The 17,246-nt window shown below is 41.4% G+C and overlaps 1 pseudogene; it reads right to left on the bottom strand.

The window, feature by feature from the left end:
* Window positions 1–2,956: 2,956 nt before the first annotated feature.
* Window positions 2,957–12,219, bottom strand: LOC147421596 (uncharacterized; annotated as a pseudogene).
* Window positions 12,220–17,246: the final 5,027 nt, after the last annotated feature.

The raw sequence follows: 17,246 nt of genomic DNA, 5'->3' as shown, positions 1-17,246 counted from the left end.
ATAACAAAACAAGCAATTGCACTATTGGTTCTTACATGTATGATGTATCTTGGTAGCTATTGACTCACAAGTTTGATGGAAGTCTCTTTTGGGAAGCCATGATTTTGAAACACAAAAACTTCCTCTCATTTTCCCTCAAAAACGTCCATATTGACGCATGCATGTTAGTTTTTGCAGATTCACATGTGTGGTATTTTGATAGTGGTGCTACAAAGCACATTACTTTACATTGTAATTTGTTCACCTCTCTTGAGTCTATCCCTCATGGGAATTCAATCACTTGTGCCAACAATGCCTCTTATCCGATTCAGGGAGTTGGAAAGATTGTGCTTACTATTGAAAACGGCAGTTTCCTCACACTTGTTGATGCACTTTATGTACCTGGGATCAAGAAGAATATTTTATTTGTATCTGCACTTGCTAGACTTGGTCTTGTAGTCAAATTTCCGGATGACAATGTACTGTACATGATCTCAGTTTCGATGAAGAAATTGTTGCATCTAGAATTTTGTTTTGTGGGCTGTATAAGCTCACTTTGTATGACAAGTGTAGATAGAATTTTGCAAATGCAGTTGTGGATTCAAAGGCTATTTTAGATGCAAAACTTTGCATGTTTTGATCATCTGAATTTTACTAGTTTGCTGCGTTTGCAAAAATCTGATATGGTTGCTTCTTTGCCACCTCTTGAGGCACCTGTCAAACATGTTTGTGAAGGCTGTATTTTGTGTAAGATGTAGTGTTTGAAGTTTTCAAAGGATGGTTCAGTTAGGGCCACATGCAGGTTGCAGCTTGTGCATAGTGATGTTTGTGGATCCCATGCAAACTCCATCCTTGGGAAATTACCTTTACTTCATGACTTTCATTGATGATTACTCCAGGGATGCATGGGTATTTCCGCTTAAAGCAAAGTCCAAAGTTTTTATGAGCTTCAAACAATTTCTGGATATGGTTGAAAATGTCACTAAATGTACTATGGACACCCTCCATTCCCATCGAGGGGGGGAGTTTAATGCATTTACGACTAGCTGTGCGATAAAACACCAATGTATAGTGCCTTATATGCCTCAGCAAAGTGGTAATGTTGAGAGGAAAAATTTGCACCTTTGTCTAGTTGCACTCATTCAGGATCTCACCATGCATATTATGCATGAGTTTGTTATTCTTTGGTCGTGTCTAGCTTACATGATGTTGAGGAACCTCTATCTTTTGGTGAAGCATAGAATTCAAAAAATTGAATGGTTGACATGCAATCAAAATATGATGCACTTATAGAAAATGACTCATGGACTTTATGTGATTTGCCTCCTGGAAAAAAGGCCATTGGTACGAAGTGGATTTACAAGTTGAAACGCAAGCCAGATGGTGAGATTGATTTCTATAAGGCTCGACTTGTTGCAAAGTGTTGTGAAATTTCTATGTGCATTGGCAGCTCATTTTGGTTGGCGTGTACATCAGCCAGACATTGTTATTGCTTTCTTGAATGGTGACATATCTAAGGAACTTTATGTAACGCAACCTCACGGTTTTGTCAAGAAAGGACAAGAGGATAAGGTGTAAAAATGTAACAAAGCTTTGTATGGGTTGAAGCAATCTCCTCGTGCTTGGTATGAGAATACTGGCACTCATTTGGTCACATGAGGCTTTTGTAACAATCCACGAGAAAGCACATTGTATGTAAAGCATAAGGGTGATGTTCTTCTTAATGTGGTTCTTTATGTGGATGATTTTCTTTTCATTGGACCAAATGAGAAACATATTACTGAATTTAAGGCTGATTTGAATGCTACTTTCAAGATGAAAGATTTGGGGTTGTTGCATCACTACTTGGGTATACAATTTAAGCAGTGTGATGGTGGTATGCCTTGTGTCATAAAAGTTACATAGAGACGTTGCTATGTAAGTTTGGACTTGAGGATTGCAAACCTTTTGCCACTCCCATGGAAACAAGCTTGAAATTGAGTCTTCATGATGTTGGTGATCCTGCAGATGTCACTCTTTACCAATGTTGGATGCCTATTTATGTATGAAACACAAGGTTGGATATTCAGTTTGCAATCTCACAGGTGAGAGGTTTTTGTATAGCCCAGGGTCTAAGCATTGATAGGATGTCAAGAGGATTTTTTTCTACTTGAGTGGAACTTTACATTTTGGCTTGTTTTATCCCATGGGAGGATCATTGACGCCATACTTACATGCTTTTTCTGACTCAGATTGGGTTGGTTGTTTTGACACACGAGTGTCCACTTGCTTCATGCTTGGCAGCTCATGCATATTGGTTGAGCAAGAAGCAACTTATTGTGGCACTTCTAGTTTTGAGGCTGAGTACAGGGCAGTCTTCACAGCTACAATTGAGTGTATATGGCTCAGACGCCTTATGGCTGATTTGGGTGTTGGACATGACACTGCCAACACTATCTACATTGATAGTCAGAGCACATTGGCAGTTGCGAGGAACCCAATTTCTCATTCTTGCACAAAGCACATTGAGGTGCATTACCACTATGTCAAGGAGAGACTCTGAGAAGGAGAGATCAGCTTGGCTTATGTGTCAACACATGACAACCTTGAAGATCTTTTCCCAAAGGCATTGCCTCGTCAGAAGTTTGAAGCTTTTCGTAAAGCTTTGGGCTTACTCCCCTTTGTGGACTGATCATGTCCTCAGGGCATGGCACTACCCTTTACTTTATGTGCCAACTCTCGTTCACCGCATCACTCGAGGGGGGATTTGTTACCATATACACGTGGTAGTGATGTGTGTGACCACACTTAGGACTGATGGGGTATTTTCCCCCTCTTTAGGAGGTTTTTTCCCTCATGCATTGTATATACGTCCATCATTCTAGGGCTATCTATCTTTTCATTGCACATTAAGTAATTCACTCTTGGCTGTGTGCATTTGGCTGTGTGCATGGAGCTTTCATTTTCTTCTCCAAGCTGCGTGTGTTTTCTTGCAATGCTAATCCCAACAATGCTTTCCCCCTTGCATGTTAAAACGTTGCAAGACCTTGTGAATATATCCTTCATGCGAAAGTTCAAGTATACCACGTTTGCGATCTCTCTTGATACGCATACCAAGAAAGTTATGTGCATCACCCAAATCTTTCATAGCAAACTACTTGCTTAAGGCATCCTCGAGAAGTGCAATCTCATCTTTTGACTTTATGGCTATGAGCATATCATTTATGTACAAAATGAAAATGATGGAAGAACCATCATTCAACCTCTTTGTGTGCAAGCATTGATCCTCTTGACTCTGTATGCAACCCTAGGACTGAATGTACTTATCAAACTTGATGTACCATTGCCTTGAGACTTGCTTAAATCCATACAAAGATTTCTTGAGTCTACAAAGTAGTTCTACCAGTGTTTTCTTCTTATGCTTTATCGCAAAACGCTTTGGTTGTTTCATATAAACATCTTCTTCAAGATCCCCATGAAGAAACACTGTCTTCACATCCATTTGGACCGGTTCCAAGTTCTCAATGGCTACTAGTCCAAGCACAAGACACAAAGTAGTCATCTTGACCACTGGAGAAAAGATTTCAAAATCCATGCCTTTCGTTTACTTGAAACCTTTAGCAATGTCCAATCTTGCCTTATACTTAGGGTAGAGATCATCTGTGATGTACTTCTTTTTGTACAGGCTGAAAGCATTGGTTGGTGGTGCAAAAAGTAGTGTCCTTGACACCTCTTGTGACGCACTCTTGGATGGTGTTTTTTTGGCAGTTTTCAAAAGCGAAAAGATAAATATTTAATATTTCTAAAGGAGTTGTGCCAACAACTTTAACGGTTCTTGATTTAGTCGAATGCAAGACTCTCTACCTACCCCTTCAGCAGTCTACGAGCTCCCTCTCTCTCTCTGTGTGTCTACAGTCTACGTGCTATCTCTCTCTCTCTCTCTCTCTCTCTCTCGCAAGAAGAAGGAAAATTGCAGCAGGAACTTGTAGAGGGACCTTGTGGAGAATTGTCATAAGGGGTGGAGACTAAAGGTCCAGGAGATCAGGATGGAGATGTTGCAGCAGGAGACTGGCCAACAAGTTGTCTCCAAGCAGCAGCCTCCACTCGATTGTCACATTTTGTGGAATGTCGATTTCAGCAGTTGGGGAGAGCACGCTCCACACCAGCAACAACCTCCACACAATTGCCATGTTGGATGGCCGGACATTGCTTGTGGTGTCGGATGTTTTGAAGAGAGTATTGTGCACGACGAGCCACCTCGAAGTACACTATAGGGCTCTGAGTACTTTCAACAGCATGTGCAATACAATCCACTTCATGATGACATGACTCACAATTACCACAGGGATGACTCAGTCACAATTTGCCATGAAGGTAACCATTGTATGCGAGAATATTGGTCTATGATGAAAAGAGAGAGCCGTAGGAGATAACGAGAAAGTGATGCATCAGGTTCAAAGTCAATAGAAGATGTGAATCAGGTTTGCATGAAAGTCTCAAAATGCTGGCAGGAAGCAACAAAAGGCATGACTTGTGATGCTAAGAAAACCGCCTTTCAATGTCTTCTAGGACCGCCAGCTTTTAGACATTTTCATCATGCATCTGAGAAGTCAATACTATCCAATATTTGAGGCACAATTACTAAAGTCAAAGCATCCATGTCTAAAGAGGAGTTGAAGATTAAAAGAGCTGCCTGCATGATGTTGGTGAATGGTGAAGGAGATCCAGCAAGGTCTATTAGCAACTCCAAGATGGCCAGATTTACTGGATTGCATCGGCAAAAAATTTTAGCAACCAATTTGCGGTTAAAACAGGCTGAGGTTGGTGCATTTCCTTTGCAATTATGTAGTCATCAAGTACCTCAAACTTCCACCATCACACAAACAACAAAAGACCTTGTTTTTCCTTTTGGCAGACACAGACAAGAGTGTCGCCAAAAAAAAAATATGTGTGTCGAAAACGATTGGGCAAAAAATCTTACATAAAGCATCCAATACATTTGCCTGATGATTCACAGGTATGCTCCTAAAGTTTCATAGGTATGAACTTTGGATGTAGAGAAAAGTCATAGAGTTCCTTTCAAAGGTTGTCATGGAAGTACCATGATAGTACAAAAGGCTCTTTAGGTACTCTGGATCTTTGAAAGAGTCTATAATACCTCGCAAAGGTAGTCTTGAAAGTACCATGCGAGTCTAAATGGGTCCTCTAGGTACTTTGGAGGTAGAAAAAGTTCATAGAGTTCTTTTCAAAGGTAGTCATGGAAGTAACATGACAGTAAAGAGGCTCTTTAGGTACTCTGGACCTTTGAAAGAGTCTAGAATACCTCGTAAAGGTAGTCTTGAAAGTACCATAGAGTTCTTTTCAAAGGTAGTTATTAACCATGAGAGTGAAGAGGTTCTCTAGGAACTTTGGAGGCAGAGAAAAGTCACATAGTTGCTTTCAAAGGTAGTCATGGAAGTACCATGATAGTATAAAGGCTCTTTAGGCACTCTGGATCTTTGAAACAGTCTAGAATACCTTGCAAAGGTAGTCTTGAAAGTACCATGCGAGTTTAAATGGGTTCTCTAGGTACTTTGGAGGTAGAAAAAGTTCATAGAGTTCCTTTTAAAGGTAGTCATGGAAGTACCATGACAGTAAAGAGGCTCTTTAGGTACTCTTGATCTTTGAAAGAGTTCATAATACCTCACAATGGTAGTCTTGAAAGTACCATAGAGTTCACTTCAAAGGTAGCCATGGAAGTACCATGATAGTAAAGAGGTGCTCTAGGTACTTTGGAGGTAGAAAAAATCATTGAATACCTCACAGAGCTTTTACTTTGATGGGTTTTACTTTGAAAAAAGTTTGAGTCTCTAATGGGTTTTATTTTTTCTTTCACAGGGTGAGCTTTATAGGAGGTTCCAAATGCAGTATCCACACATCAAAATCTCACTCTGATGTTTTGAGGGATTGAAACCTTGGTTTGTTGGTAAGTTGAAGGACCGTTACACATGCTACTATATTGCTCATATTCAGATGATATATCTCAAGGAAGCATTCAACCACATGAGACACAGTAAGACAGGCATGCATGGCGATGGGTGTGGCTGCATGTGTGCTATATGCTTGCCAAAAGAGGCTCCAAGTAAGTGTGAAGCTGCCAAGTACACATACACTAGTGTAAGCACATTGACTGAAAGTGTGTTATGTGAAAAACCAATGGACTCCGCATTTCATAAGTTTCCTTGCTTGAAGGGACAGTTTCCTCAATGTGGATCAAAGAGATTAATGCTTTGTCCAAACGAAACACTTGAAAGTGTAGCCCAAATTTTTGTTAAGGTGTTTGAAGACGTTGCCTCAACCCATCTCAAGGCAAGAAGCGCAAGATCTTCTGGTGAAGGAAATGGGATGCAAGGATTTAACAACTTTTCTTCAAAAGCATATGACCACTTACATCCAACACAATTTTATTGCCTGGTGGCAATCTCAGCAGTTCAAAGATTGCATTCATAGGTTTCCTATAGATGTAGTGGTCTCTGTTATTGACTTTTTGGAAAATTACTCATTTAAGGAGCAAAATGAAATCTAGTCAATGCATTGGTACTCTTCACAAGTCACCATCTTGGTGCACATTACATATATATACAGGTGTTAAAATATACAAGACCAGGTGTTAAAATATACACATTTTTACATTTCTAATGACAAAGATCATGACACGCTCTTTGTGAAACATTGCTTGCAAATGCATAGTGTTTGGCTTCAAAATCAAGGATTCAACTTCTTGAAGCGGCACTGGGTGTGGTCAGATGGATGTGCTGCTCAGTTCAAGTCATCTAGACCATTCTTCTTCGTGTCAAGGTACACCAGGTTTTATCCCACCTCTGATGAAAAGTTTCCAAAAATTTGTTTCTGCCCATCATTGAAGGCGGGTCATTGTTGTAGGTACTATGGTTTGACTGGCATTGAAATGCTGTGGAGTTTCTTTGCCTCGGGCCATGGCAAAGGGGAGCATGATGGGGCAGGGACAGTTGTTAAGAGGGCTTTAACACATGAGCAGTTAAAGGCTGATGCATGGCACATGAAGTGTGCCAAGGATGTTGTTGGCTTCTTGAAGCATAAATTTAATGATGAAAGTGGTCACACAGGGGTGAATTGGATTTTTTGGGAGATCCAAGCAACTGAGGTGCCAAGGGAGAAGAAGTGGAATCGCAAGCGAGTTGAAGGCTGACGATCAATATACCGTGTCAATGGATACTCCAAGAGTGACAAGTGTGCACTCCATTGTTGCAGACTTCTCTCTTGTTTTTGTGAATTTTGTATGTCCCAGCATTGGAGGCAATGCTTGAACAACACACATGTTGAGAGCTGGGGGTATCTAACCCTTGAGGCATTGGATGGTGACAATGCAGAAAGTGAATATTTTAGCGAAAATGAAGGATCAGATCTGCCGATGTATGGTGGGCATCATGATGCAATTAGTGATGCTCTATGCATCGATGATGCCTTCTCCACCAATGCCAATGAAGATGGAGCTGACTTCTACCTTTTGAGGTGCTCACAGGAGAAATACAAAACAACAAGAGCCTTGAGTGATTCCTGGGGAAACATACTTTTTGCAAGGAGCTATTTGGTTGAGGGGTACTATTACGAGCTAGTGGAAGGTGCCGAGCATATCTATTACATGCCTGCTAGTCAACCAAAAGTGCTTCTTGCATCACACTTGGTTAGATCAATTAAGATACACTTGGAACCCTTAGAAGGAGAGCCACGTAAGTTCAAACTCGCTACAGAAGTATATGAAAATGTGTATAACAATATGCCAATAGTGATATAGGCTGCTTCCCAAGTAACTTGTAGAAGTACCAGTAATTAGCTTCAAAGTACCATTCAGCTATTCCACAGATGGTTTTTGTAGGAGCCTATCATAGGTTTCAAAACCTCTTGCAGGCCATTCCAAAAAGCACTCGTAAACGCTTTTGTCTACTTGAGTAACAAAAATAGCATTTCAATTCTAGAACACGAAGTACCTGTCTATCAGCCTAAAGTACATTACAAGTAGTTCACAGGCACTTCTAAAAGTTTATCTACCGGCCCAAAGTGCCTTTAAGGTAGTCCTCAAGTGGTTTCTGTATGTTAAGATATGTAAGTAACAAGCACTTGTAAAACCTTTTGTATGCCATCCCAAAGTACCTTATAGGTTCTTTACAGGTTTGACAACCAAAAGTACCTTACAGGTAGTTCACAGGTGGAAACTGTATTAAACTATGTAGGAAACAAGGACTTGTAAAAGTTGTTGTATACCAGTCCAAAGTACCTTATAGGTTCTTTATAGGTCTGACAACCAAAAGTACCTTACAGGTAGTTCACAGGTGGAAAATGTCTTAAATTATGTAGGAAACAAGGACTTGTAAAAGTTGTTGTATGCCATCCCAAAGTACCTTATAGGTTCTTTACAGTTTTGACAACCAAAAGTACCTTACAGGTAGTTCACAGGTGGAACCTGTATTAAACTATGTAGGAAACAAGGACTTGTAAAAGTTGTTGTATGCCAGCCAAAGTACCTTCTAGGTAGTCCCTGCGTGGTTTCTGTACATAACAATCTGTTAAGTTTTGGTATGCCAACCCAAAGTACCTTACATTGTAACTATCTTACATTGGGAAACAATAACATAATCAGAAAAATAACACTTTAATGCTTGGACACTTAAACACTCTTAAACTACTTGAATCATAAAAATAACACTTCAATAATGGGACACAGACAATGCATCCAACCAGTTGGAATATATTACATCTTTAACAATTTGACATCAAGTCATTACATGAGTTATAATGGCAATCAAAATGAAGCCAAAAAATTGGTTTCCACATGGAAAGTAGCATATAAATATACAAGGTTCTAGCACGGGTTTAGTTTAGTTACAAAAGGTACATAAAGGATCTGTCATCCTAAAAGAATCAAGGGACGTCATCGTCGCTTGCACTCTATGGACATGATCTGTGGCCCACAAAAGTACACATCATACGATGTCTTTTCAAACCCTTTTTCCATTGCTGTGAATACATACTTGTCGTCATCAGTAGGTTTTGGTTTGTTGAATGTGTCCGCCAAGGCATGGCGATCTGTAGCATGCTGCCACCCTTCTAGCCAGGCCTTTAGATCTTTTGACAAGTATTGGCTGGAGCAGTGCTCAATACCAGGCACTATGATGTAAATACCACAAGGATTATAATGACATTTATAGGAACTGTTGTCAATTAAAAGGACATTGTTGGTATCATACCGCTGCAACTTCGCCAATTTTTTTTGCAATACCTTGAAAAATAATGGTCTTCCACCACCAAACAGTAACTGCCCACATCACATAAGTGTTTTCCAGCCCATCCACTAATATAACTGTGAACCTGGGGAAAACATCTTTGAATTCTTCAGCCCACTCTGCTGAGCATTGCACTCCTCCATATGTAGACATTTGTCCATGTCACAGCCCATGCAATAAAATCCTGTGCATCTTTCAAAACAAATAGGTACCTGCCATCTGCCTCCTCATGCTTGACCAATGATGTAGCTTCAATATCGGGGACAAATGAAGGGTCATACTTATTAGGTGTACATGTAAGACAAAGTACACCATTAAGATCTAATGTGAGGGCTGATCGTGTTGGATCATCATATGGCAAGGAGGAGATAGATGGGGGAATGTACTTTGGGGGATCTCTGATGATGATGATTTCCTCTACGGGTAGCTTGAGGGTCCCCTTTTCCTTTGGACACTCTGTAAAAGACAACATTCAACATTGAAAAATAAACACGAGGCAATATTTGACATAAAAGCGACAAAAACATAGAGGCCGACAAAAACATAGACACTACGCTTATGAAACATAAAAGCGACAAAAACATAGAGGCCGACAAAAAAGTTTCTTTTGCATTCAAAATCAAGAATCACATATTCTTGTATTACAATTGAAGACTCACAATTTCTTGCAAACTGGAGGCTTAGGGGGGTGGCAGAAGGATTGCGGAGGGGAGTACTCTTTCTGGGAGTCTTCTTCACGACAGGAGGTGATCTGGGTGCTTCCCTCTCTCCCATATCTCCATCTGCATGATGAGCATGCTGCTTTGAATGTGTGGAATCCAAAGGTCTATTCTTTTTGGAAGATCCACCTATGTCATAAAACAACACGTCAGCCCCATGTAGACATTGCATAGAAGTTGACAAGTCCAATACCATTACCACTTACCATCACCGTTTTTCTTCCGCTTCTTTGACACCTTCACCATGTCACTCAAAAAGATGGGAGAATCTGGATTCTCATCACCAGCTACCATGCGCAGCACTGCATCCACTCCCTCTTGCACTATTGCCTCCGCATCGTCAACCGTTGCATCTTCCTTTGGACTGCTTTCACTTGGTTGTGGCTCAACTGCTGCTGTGCTTGTAGGGGGGTCTACCTTCATAGCTGGAGTGCCCTCACTGGAGTACACACTATGGGCTTCAGGAGAGTAGCTTGTAGCACAACCTTTGGCATGTCATCCTATATCGGCGCCACACAAGGAATATGGCCAGAACCTGCAAGCACATTAGTGACGTTCAGGCTTGTGCAATCAGCAGATACTTGAAGGCAACTTGAATTGTTCTTGGATTTATATGAGATTGGGAGCAATGGCAACCAACCTGTATGCAGGAGCATTGATTTAGGTGAATCTGGAATACTACTCTTGCAAGAGGCGTCCGCACATACCGTCTCTGATCCAAGCCAGGCAGCAAAACACAGAGCATGATATGCATGACCACATGCTAGCGTGTATACACAAACCACATGGGAAGCCATAAATGCAAGACCACATGCAGCACATAGTCCTCGAACAGAGAATGTAGCTTGCAAGTGGCTCAAGTGCTGGCCAACTGTCGGAAGCACTAACATTGTGTCACCAACCTTCACCTGCTCCAACATGCTCTCACAAAATTTGATCTGTTGCACACACGTACTCGCTGATGCTTCCAAGTCAGTCACTTCTTTCTGCATGACAAATGAAGAAAAAAAGGCCCACAGGGATTAGATATGAGAAGCACCATTACTGCCCAAAGTACCATGACAAGTACCTTTAACAGAAAAAACTACCATAAAAAAGTACTTTGGACACTCCAAAAAACCGCCAAGGCAATTAAAAATACCATGGCAGGTAGAAAAGTACCCTGGACACTACCACCATAACAGAAAACTTCCATTCCATTAAAAACATCAAGGCAAAAGCTACTACCATAACAGGAAAGATTGTCATGATAAAAAAGCCACCATGACAAAAAACAAAGTACAATGACAAGTTTCTTGGACACTACACACTAATTAGCAATGACCGTACAACCACCTAATAGAAAAAACTACCTTTACAAGTACCTTGGTCACAACCACCATAGCAAACAAACTTCCTTAAAGAAACAATTAACCATAGCAGAAAAAACCATGAAAAAGTACCTTGGGCACTGCCACTATAACAGAGATGGCTTTCCAAAAACCTCTAAGGTAATGACATATACCATGGATAGTAGAAAAGTACCTTGAGCACTACAATAATAGCAAAAGAAAAGTAACATATCAGGAAATACTGCCATGAAAAAAACACCACCATGATCAAAAGAAGTACCATGACTGGTATTTTGGCCATTACATGATACCTGGAAAAATAGCCATGACCCCTGCACCTGTCATGGTAGAAAAAACTACCATGACAAGGGCCACAATAATAGACAAACTTCCATGGAAAAAATAAACACTCATAGCCAAACAAACCACCATGGAAAAGTACTTGGTCAATGTCACCGTAACAAAAAGAAATCCATGTAAAAAGAAACTACCATGCCGAGTGCCTTGGGCACTATTACCATGATAGAACCCCACAATAGAAAAAACTACCATGTCAGGTAGGTTGGGCACGTAGCACCATAACAGAAATAACTGGCATGACAAAAACAACCATCTAAATAGAAAAGAGTACCATGTCAAGTACCTAGGGCATTACCACATAAACAGAAATAACATGCACAACAAAAAAAACCACCTAAATAGAAGAGAGTACCATGTCAAGTACTTAGGGCATTACCACATAAACAAAAATCCTGCCTTGACTTGGTCGACACATACCTGGAGACGATCCACCTCATCTCTTATGTTCGAGCTGCTTGCATCGGCCCCAAGAGCTGTGACTGCACTAGTTAGAGAAGCCATCTTGCCTTCAATCACCAAAAAATCAGGGTCAGTATCGACAACACGCTTCATGTTGGACCGCAATATCTGCAGCTCTTGCAATTGCCCCTAAAGCACTGCCCTGCAGCTGAAGATGTCCCTTGTATCTTCCACATATTTTAGTTCTTGTCTTGTAGCTCTACTCTCACATTATCCAATGTTGTGTTCGAAACCTTTAATGCATCCCTTTTTGCATCCAGAATCTGCTCCACCTGTGCTTTTACTTGATGGCTTATAAAGGAGGCACTAACTAGAGAAATGCTGCCAGACAAGAGAGCATTTTGCCCACTTTTTTGACTTGCCCCGACATTGTCAAGACGAAGGGACTGAAGTGATTTCCCCTCATTATTCTCCAACCAAATCTTTACTTTCTTGTCAATGCCACCCAGAAGCTTCTTGTAATGGTCCAAAACCTGTTCACCAAAAGCAGCCCATGCAACCTTTCGACCTACAGGATCTTGCCGAGAAGCTGGGCATCGCTCATACATAAACAATGTTGCAAACTTCTGTGTGATCTCTTTGTTGGCTAGCATGCTTTGGTAGACTTTATGAAACAATAACCTGCATTCGTCTACAAACTCAGGTCGCATCATTTGCAGAAAGATTTTAGAGCCCTTCTCCCTTTTCTTCATGAAGATCAACAACCAATCCTAATCTGTGACATCGACCTCACTGAGGTGCTGGTAGATCTTTCCCTCTAAGCTTAAGCCATACTCCTCATGCAACTCCTCTTGTGTGTAGCAAAATTGAGTTTGCTTGGGGTATTGAATCCTCCAGGAAGATCTTGCTACAAACCACATTTGACATAGTAAACAAACATTGAAAAGAACAAATCTTCAATTGAAGAGACAGAGTTGATATGTACCAATGCTTTTGTCGCCGATAGTTTCAGACTTTATGCCCAATTTTGTGGAGCTCCTAGGCTTGCTACTAGATGAAAGCATGCTAGCTGAACCACCATCAACTGCTTCTACCATGGTGCACTTTCGCGGTGGAGTCTTCATATCACTGTACAAACAAAAAAACACAATCCATGATTCACAATGTCCTCAAAAAAACACATTGCTCAACTACAACAAAAGAGAGAGAGAGAGAGAGAGAGAGGGAGAGGGAGGGGGAGGGAGAGAGAGAGAGAGAGAGAGAGAGAGAGAGAGAGAGAGAGAGAGAGAGAGAGAGAGAGAGAGAGAGAGAGAAAGAGAGAAAGAGCGAGAGAGAGAGAGAGTGGGGGGGGGTTTATAGTACCCGGTGAAGATTGAGGTCGCACAGAGAGGGTAGACATCCGCAGATCTTCCTTGCTCTGTTCACGCAAGGTGCATGAAGATGGAGTAGCGCGTGGGTAGCTTCCTGCTGTGTAGAATGGCATGCAAGAGAAGTCACAGTCACCCTCTACCGGTAAACAATGTTCAAAAAATGATGGCATTCTTGAAGTGGTGGCATTTTCCATTTCTTGCTATTTTCCACGTCCCTGATAAATTATTTGAAGGGAACAAATAAAACTTGAGAAGTACTTCGAAAACCACCTAGTAAAGCCCTTAAAATTGACCATCATTTCATGCTTTCACCCTACACTCATTTGCATGGCAACGCCTGTTTACCCGTAGGTAACTCTGTTAATTCCCAAGTTTCATTTGCGAAAATTGAGTTATACTCAAACCCGGGGGATTCACCATGGAAAACTTATCACACCACGTAAGTGCAGAGGAGGGGGTTTTTTTTACAAGTTACATAAGCATATAAGTTAGGGGCAGGCCCCCAATAAATTATCTCCAAAGCTTAGAATAAAGGAGGGGGGCATCATATTTGGGGGGGGGGGGGGGGGGGGGGGGTGACTTGACCCAGGTTGATTACTTGTAACTATTGGTCACCAATGTGCACTAGAACTAGAATGAATCTTGGGGAATTTTTTTATCACTTCACACTTCAAAATTTTGCATCAAGTCGGTCATAGACAAGGGCTGATTTGGAGCACGTCAAGGGTTGATTTACATCAGCTTTGGAAGGGGGGGGGGGGGGGGGGGGGGGGGGGGGGGGGGGGGGGGGGGGGGGGGGGGGGGGGGGGGGGGGGGGGGGGTTTATAGTACCCGGTGAAGATTGAGGTCGCACAGAGAGGGTAGACATCCGCAGATCTTCCTTGCTCTGTTCACGCAAGGTGCATGAAGATGGAGTAGCGCGTGGGTAGCTTCCTGCTGTGTAGAATGGCATGCAAGAGAAGTCACAGTCACCCTCTACCCGTAAACAATGTTCAAAAAATGATGGCATTCTTGAAGTGGTGGCATTTTCCATTTCTTGCAATTTTCCACGTCCCTGATAAATTATTTGAAGGGAACAAATAAAACTTGAGAAGTACTTCGAAAACCACCTAGTAAAGCCCTTAAAATTGACCATCATTTCATGCTTTCACCCTACACTCATTTGCATGGCAACGCCTGTTTACCCGTAGGTAACTCTGTTAATTCCCAAGTTTCATTTGCGAAAATTGAGTTATACTCAAACCCGGGGGATTCACCATGGAAAACTTATCACACCACGTAAGTGCAGAGGAGGGGGTTTTTTTTACAAGTTACATAAGCATATAAGTTAGGGGCAGGCCCCCAATAAATTATCTCCAAAGCTTAGAATAAAGGAGGGGGGCATCATATTTGGGGGGGGGGGGGGGGGGGGGGGTGACTTGACCCAGGTTGATTACTTGTGACTATTGGTCACCAATGTGCACTAGAACTAGAATGAATCTTGGGGAATTTTTTTATCACTTCACACTTCAAATTTTGCATCAAGTCGGTCATAGATAAGGGCTGATTTGGAGCACGTCAAGGGTTGATTTACATCAGCTTTGGATGGGTCAGAATTGGACCATTAGCCAAAGTGCAGGCTGATCGATCACATAGTTTGAAAGTCAAATTAGGACACATTGAGGGTACATCTAGTTATCAACAAAAGTGGTTCCTTTTAGTACGTTGCCAGTCACTATGCTACTCACTCTTTGACTAGTTTTACTCAGTTAGATCATGTGAGGCATAACTTTTATATGTAAGATAGGGGTATGATAGTTTTCTTCATTTATTGTAGTATAAGCGTAGAAAGGGGGGTCATATTTCCTAGTATGAGTCGTATATAGGGGTTTTATCAAAGTTGTCCGCTCGCAGTGTGGCGTCCCGTTTTGTATATAGAGTGAATCCCCCGGGTACTCAAATTGCATAGCCTCCTCCCACTTCACTCTATCATCCATTTGAATGGCCTCTTTATAGCAAGTGGTTTCACTGCAATCAGTGACTAGCAAGTATTTCACTCCTAGCTCAAAATTCTTAGGTGTACAAGATGTACAAGTAGATCTCCAAAGTGCCTGATTGCTAGATTCCGCTCTCTCTAGAGCATCATGTGTGTGTGTACTAGTGTAAGTTACATTACTAGCACGTCCAACATTCTGTGTAACTGGCGGCGAGAAGACATCCTCAAATCGTACTCTACGATACTCAATGTCTTTCACTGGATGTTTATGCATCTTAGACTCATTGAATATCACATGTAAGCATCATATGACCTTCTTAGATTCTGGGTGCCAGATATGATAACCCATCTCTGTGTACACCATATCCAACGAAGATGTACTTGTGTGATTTGGGGTCCAGCTTTTGTCTAAGCAGGAAGTATAACGCTCCCCCTAGAGACTTGACTGGCATAGGTCCTCACAAGTCACTATGTATGAGATCTAGAGGACTCCATAACTCTTTGTCCAAAGGTGTTGACCTAGTCTGTTTGCCATAGATACAATGCTCATGTAAAGAGAAGTTAGAATAATATAACATAGGGATGTAACAAGAACATTGCAAGACTTTCATTACCTTTTGAATCATATGTCCTAGATGGCTATGCCACAACTATGTAGACGGTAGCTTGGCTACACAAATGATTCTCTTTCATAGAAGAGACATAAAGTGAGTATAATGAGCCAGACTTCTGGCCTTTAAGCATGACCAAATTTAATTTCTTGATAATCCAAGAACCATGAGCAGAGATAGTGGTGTAGTCCAAATCATCCAGCTATCCAGCTGACATCAAACTTTTTGTCAATTTGGCTACATGTCTGACGTTATGTACCATAAACTGCATGCAATTATGCATAGAAAACTTGATGCTATCCACACCACATATATCAAGATCATAAGAATTGCCTAGCTTCACCATGCCATGCGTGGCAGTGTTATAGGAAACCATTCCTGTGAGGAGTCACATGAAAGCTACCACCTAAGTCCACAATCCAATTCTACACATAACACTCATCATGAGCTAACAATGCATTAGGACTCAAATCCGATGTGAATATCAACACATCATTTGACACTTCAAAAACTTTTTCAATGACTGGAGACTCAACCACATTAAGCTCTTCAATCTTTATGCTGCTTTAAGGTTTGTTAGACTTTGCTTTCTCTTTGCCCTTATCACGCTGCATTGTGTAGCAATCTTTCTTCAAGTGTCCCTTTTTGTGACAGTAGCAACACTCTACACTTTGCATGTCTTTGCCGCAACTCTTGCTACAACCTTGCCTGCAATCCTGTGAATGACCGTATCTACAACCACGCTGCCTTAAAAATTCCCTTTTGTCACAATTTCCACTAGCCACATATGTATCACCATACCCACTTGCATCAGGAGATTGACATCGAATCTCCTTAGTGAGAAACACACCATCAACACTACTGAAATCTAGCTTGACTTATTGGGTGCAGGATTGCTTATGGCTGTGTTGAAAGTATCCCATGATGATGGTAGCGAATATAGCAAGAAAATGGCCTTCATTTCATCATCGAAATTGAGACCTTTCAAAGTAAGCTATGAAAACACGTTGTTGAGCTCGTTCAAATGAGAACTAACATTACTTCCTTCTTGTATGTTCATGTGCATCAATTTCTTCATCAAGAAAACCTTGTTGGAGGTGTTGTTTCCATCCCAAGCCTGCCATAGAGCATCCCACAAATCTTTGGTGTTGGTCTTATCCATTATGGTAAAGTAAATGGATTCACCAAGGTGCAACCGAACGGTCGCCATAGCACGCTCATCCA

This window comes from Adiantum capillus-veneris, chromosome 27 (genome assembly GCF_014529385.1).
Source record: "Adiantum capillus-veneris isolate H3 chromosome 27, ASM1452938v2, whole genome shotgun sequence".
In the NCBI taxonomy this organism is placed as follows: Eukaryota; Viridiplantae; Streptophyta; class Polypodiopsida; order Polypodiales; family Pteridaceae; genus Adiantum; species Adiantum capillus-veneris.
The sequence above is the reverse complement of the archived record's forward strand: the minus strand, read 5'-3'. Positions and strand labels throughout refer to the sequence as shown.